The following is a 6,000-nucleotide window of genomic DNA, read 5'->3' on the forward strand; positions in this document are numbered from 1 at the left end:
GTGAATTAATGGGTGTCAGAGTTTTTTTTTTTAGAGTTATGGGTTAGAGTTATCTGTAGTGCAAGACTTCATTATTCTGAACTCTAAACATTCAGTTAGAAATCTGGTCACAGTGTAATTCTAGTTAGCCTTTGTTAGTTACATAGGTGCAATTTTACATTTCCATACTTTACCCCAGAGGATTTATTTTTTCACTGCTAATGAATAAACAAAAAAAAATTTTTTTTTTTTTTAGTGAACAGACGTACAATGTTTGCGCTGGAGATGAGGAATTAGTGACGTGGAAATGACTTTTGTAAGCTACTGCTGCCACCTTGTGGTTTGACCGAGAAATGGCAGTAGTAAACCTTGCTGAACCATAAGCATGCCAGTGTTTCGTTCCGTGTCATTTCATTTACTTATACATATTTCAGTCTTTTTTTTAAGAGCACGCCAGCACTTTCAGTCCTGAAAGTGAAGCTCATATAAATGGTGTGACAAAATGTTGCTACAGTGTGTGTACATTGAGATCCTGGACCACATCTGGGACTTTAGCTAATCAGAGGTCCTCTTGGAGTTCTTATTCCAAGAATCTTGAGAAGGGCTGTTCCACCACTATGGCATTATCCAGGGAGATAAGAGAGGAACAAAGACAGAATGGTGTCTCCGTGCCAAGGGAGGAATTTCAAGAAAAAGGAAGTGGCCACTAGAGCCAATTGTTACAACAGCAACCCCCAGCACCCCACTCTATTACTGTCTATATCCTTTTTACTCATTAGATTTTCCTCCACTGCACTTTATGTATCAAGATTATATAGACATATAGATAATTGAATAACAAAAAAAAACAAACAAAACCTGTAGCCGTCGAGTCAATTCCAACTCATAGCCACCCTATAGGACTAGGTGGAACTGCCCCACAGGGTTTCCAAGGCGTGGCTGGTGGATTTGAACTGTCGACCTTTTGGTTAGCAGCTATAGCTCTCAACCACTGTGACACCAGGGACCCATATAATTGAATAATATATTTATATATAAATATTATATATAGCTTTATATGTAATTTTATAAACATATATTTTTAATAGTGTGTATCCTCTAACTTGAACTACCTGAATGAATAAGAGCTCTATGATAATGCTGTCCAATAGAACTTTCTACAGTGAAGAAAATGTTCTATATCTGTGCTGTCCAATACTGGTAACCACTAGCCAACTGTCTTAGTTATCTAGTGCTGCTATAACAGAAGTGCCACAAGCGGATGGCTTTAACAAAGAGAAATCTATTCACTCACAGTCTAGGAGGCTGGAAGTCTGAATTCAGGGCACCAGTTCCAGGAGAAGGCCTTCTCTTATTTGCTCTGGGGGAAGGTCTTGTCACCAACCTTCCTTTGGCCTGGGAGCTTCTCAGCACAGGAAACCTGGGTCCAAAGGACATGCTCTGCTCCTGGCACTACTTTCTTGATGGTATGAGGTCTCTCTCCTCTCTGCTGGCTTCTCTCTTTTATATCTCAAAAGAAATTGACTCAAGATACAACCTAATCTAGTAGATTGAGTCCTGGCTCATTAACATAACTACCTCTAACCCTGCCTCATTAACATCATAGAGGTTAGGATTTACAACACACGGAAAATCACATCAGATCACAAAATGATGGACAATCACAATACTGGGAGTCATGGCCTAGCCAAGTTGATACACATTCTGAGGGGACACAACTTAATCCACAACACCAGCTGTGGCTATTGGTCACTTAAAATGTAACAACTGAACACCTAAATGTTTAATTGTATTAACTGTAATGAGTCAGAATCGATTCGATGGCAGCAGGTTTGGTTTTGGTTTGGTAATTAATTAAAATGTAAATGGCCACACCTGGCTTGCAGCTACCGTATTGGCAGAGCACAGCTCTAGAGGGCAAGGGATTACTGTTTTGTTTACGGCAGCATTCCCCAATACCTGGAAGAGCTGCTGGAATCCCGTAACTGCCCAATAAACATAATCATTTAATGAATAAATAAATGGCTGTAAGGAGGTCAGATGAAGACCTAAACTAACCTGTTAGATTTAGCAAGAAGTTGGGGGTGACGATAAGGAGGATTACGAAAAAATAGATAGATTTGAAGGTCCAAGGAAATGTGAGGCGTCATTGTGATGCATATTCAAGGTGATGTGAGCAACGGTCCTATTAGTTCAGACTGATTCACAAAGATGCTTCCATGGAGTAGTGGGAGTTAGCTCTACAGCCAGAGGTTGGATTAAGGGCTATAAATCTTGTCAGCAACGTGTTTATACCTAAATTGTGTTTTAAAGTTAGTTAATAGCTGCTATAAGGAGCCCTGGTGGTACAATGGTTAAGCACTCGGCTGATAACCAAAAGGTAGACAGGTGGGACTCAGCAGCAGCTCTCCCGTAAAGATTGCAGCCTAGGAAATTTAAGGGGCAGTTCCACTCTGTCCCATAGGAATCCACTTGCAGGCATGTAACAACAACAGCTGCTGTAATTCCGGCCTATAGGGGGCAGCAGAGGATCTCAAAATGAAACGGCAGAACTTTAAAATGTGCAGTGGAATGTGGTTGCATAGCTCTCTAAATTAGTGCTGCTCAATCTGTAACGTGCACGTGAATACCTGAAGACCTGCTTAGAATACAGATTCTGAGTCCGCGGGTCTGCAGTCGGGCTGAGCTGTTGTATTTCCAGCAAGCTCCCAGGTGATGCTGACTCTGCTAGTCTGGGGACCAGACTTTGAGTAGCAAGGCTGTAAATGACAATTCCTCTGCGGTTTCACATAGACCCAGGATGCCGCTTTCTAATGATCTAAATAGTGAACATGCACAGCCAACAGCTCCTGCATTTTGGAGGAACCAGCTGGATGGGGAAACAGCCGCATTTCAGGCCTGTCTTTCCCTTGACTGTGGGAGTGTCATTTTCTCTTTTTGTGGCTCAGCAACTCTGCTGGTCAACTTTAAAACCACTGCCATCAAGCCGATTCCGACTCCTAGCGACCTTGTAGAGCAGAGTAGAGCTGCCCCATAGGGTTTCCAAAGCTGTAAGCTTTACAGAAGCAGACTGCCACATCTTACTCCCGCGGAGTGGCTGGTGGGTTCCAACTGCTGACCTTTCTGTTAGCAGCCGAGCGTTTAACCACTGTGCCACCAGGGATCTGGTAAACTTTTTATTTCATTTTTATTGTGCTTTAGGTGAAAGTTTACAGCTCAGCTTAATTTCTCATGCAAAACTTCGTACACATATTGTTTTGTGACATTGGTTGCAATCCCCACAACGTGACAGCACACTCCCCCTTTCCACCCCAGGTTCCCTGTGTCCATTCAACCAGTTCCTGTCCCTTTCTGCCCTCTCATCCTACTTTTGGACAGGAGCTGCCCATTTGGTCTTGTATATCTGATTGAACAAAGAAGCACATTTCTCACATGTATTGTTTTTTGTTTTATAGTCCTGTCTAATCTTTGTCTGAGGAGTGGGCTTCGGGAATAGTTTCAGTTCTGGGTTAACACAGCACCTGGGGCCATAGTTTCGGGGGTTCCTCCAGTCTCTGTCAGACCATTAAGTCTGATCTTTTTACACGAATTTGAATTCTGTTCTACATTTTTCTCCTGCACTGTTTGGGACTCTCTGTTGTGCTCCCTTTCAGGGCCGACATTGGTGGTAGCTAGGCACCATCTAGTTCTTCTGGTCTTAGGCTGGTGAAGTCTCTGTTTCATTTGGTCCTTTAGTCCTTTGGGCTAGTATTTTCCTTGTATCTTTGGTTTTCTTCATTCTCCTTTGTCCAAGTAGGATGGGACCAATAGATGTATCTTAGATGTCCGCTCGCAAGCTTTTAAGACCCCAGACACTACTCACTAAAGTGGGATATAGAACATTTTTTTAATAAACTATGTTATGCCAATTGAATTAGATGTCCCCCAGAACTAAGGTTCCCAGGCCCCAGCCCCAGCTACTCTGTCCTTCAAAGTGTCTGGATGTGTCTAGGAAACTGCTTTGGTCCAGTTGTCCTTCCCTTCACCAAAGTTGACCCTTGTCTACTATCTAGTTAGTAGATCTGGTAAACCTTATTTTTCATCCCCTTGTTGTTGTTTTTTTTTTTTTTGGCCCAGGTGAGTATAAGATCCTGTTCCTGATTTTGCGAGATTTTGGCTAAAGAGAAGAATGTGCCCTCACCCCTAAAGCATGGACTCAGGGCCCAGGCCAGAGGAGGCCGCTGGGTATGCAAAGGGAAAGAATTCAGAGTGTGCACAGGGCATGCCACCAGCACCTGCAGTTACATAGCACCTGTGAGGCATGTATGACCTCCATTTCAGGGACAAGGAAACCAAGCTCAGAAAGAAGAATCCATAGACCCACCCCTCAGGCCTCTGGCCTCAGAAGCCCATGCATCTGCCTGGAGAGAATCGGGGCTTAGATGCAGTTGAGTATCTCTTGCTCTAAAGCACACCAGGGTTCACTGATTTACTCATTCATTTAACATGCATTTAGTGAGCACCTACTCCGTGCCTGACCTTGTGTTGGGGGCTGAATCAGAGTTTGTCCTGTAGGAGCTGAGCCAGGGGTGGATTACCCAACAAGCAAGGTATGCACAGGCTTAATTGGGTTTACTTCCTCATCTGTAGTGCACAAGGTGAAATTGTGCACTGCGGATTAGTAAGTAAATCCAATTAAGCCCATGGGTACCTTGCTTACTATAAACTGGAACATACCATACATACTCTGCCCCTGGAGGTGACATATGAAAAATGTAGACAGACTTCCATGGAGTGCCCCTAGAGGTCTTAAAAAAAAGCTGGAGTCTAGTGAGGGCAGGTATCTGTCCCTTCCACAGTGCCCTTGAGGTGGCGTACCCTGACCAGGTAATGCAGGACTACTCCTTCGGGATGACAGAGTGTATGTTTGGAGACTGGATTGCTTTGCTCCCTAATGTGACCATTACTTCATCGGAATTAACTGTGGCTCTGACTCTCCTCCCTACTAAACTGTGAGCTGGAAGAAGTGGTTTAGTAAGCCTCTGTTGAATTTATTGACACAGTCCCATTTTGTGACTTTGCCTGACTCCTGGACCCTTCCTGCATGTTCGTATCCTCTGCCCATTCATAAAGGGAAACAACAAACCCAGTGCAGCTGAGGTGGTGGGGGACGTTCTGGGGTGCTGTCTTTGTTATCTAGTGCTGCTATAACAGAAATACCACAAATTGATGGCTTTAACAGAGAGAAATTTATTTTCTCACAGTCTAGTTGGCTAGAAGTCCAAATTTAGGGCATCAGCTCTAGGGGAAGGCTTTCTCTCTCTGTTGGTTCTGGAGGAAGGTACTCGTCATCAATCTTCCCCTGGACTAGGAGATTCTCCACACAGGAACCCAGGGTCCAAAGGATGTGCTCTGTTCCTGGCACTGCCTTCCTGGTGGTATGAGGTCCCCACTCACTGCTTGCTTCCCTTTCTTTTCATCTCTTGTAAGATAAAAGGTGGTGCAGGCCACACCCTAGGAAAACTCCCTTTACATTGGATCAGGGGTGTGACCTTAGTAAGAGTGCTACAATCCCACCCTGATCCTCTTTAACATAAAATTACAATCATAAACTGGAGGACAACCACACAATACTAGGAATTATGGCCTAACCAGGTTGACACAGATTTTGGGGGGACACAATTCAATCCATGACAGGTACTGACATGCATGCTCTGTCTCCTGCCCCCCTCATGGTCTATGAGCTTCTCTTGTCCTCCTCTGAATGCCCACACACACACACACACACACACACACACACACCAACTAGTACTGCGTCTGACACTGTCATTCCACACAATTTGAGAATTAAATGAATGACTTAAGATCTTACTCGTAGGTTTTTGGCACAGGAGTGGACTTTAAAGTTCATTTCATTTTAGGCAAAACTGATCTAAGCTGTTGGAAATCAGGACACCAGTACCCTTGGGGGGTGTAGTTGTGACTGGGAGGGGTCAGTGGGGCTTCTGGGTGCTGGTAATGTTCTATCTCCTATCTGGGCGC

This window comes from Elephas maximus, chromosome 13 (assembly GCF_024166365.1).
Source record: "Elephas maximus indicus isolate mEleMax1 chromosome 13, mEleMax1 primary haplotype, whole genome shotgun sequence".
Taxonomy (NCBI): Eukaryota; Metazoa; Chordata; class Mammalia; order Proboscidea; family Elephantidae; genus Elephas; species Elephas maximus.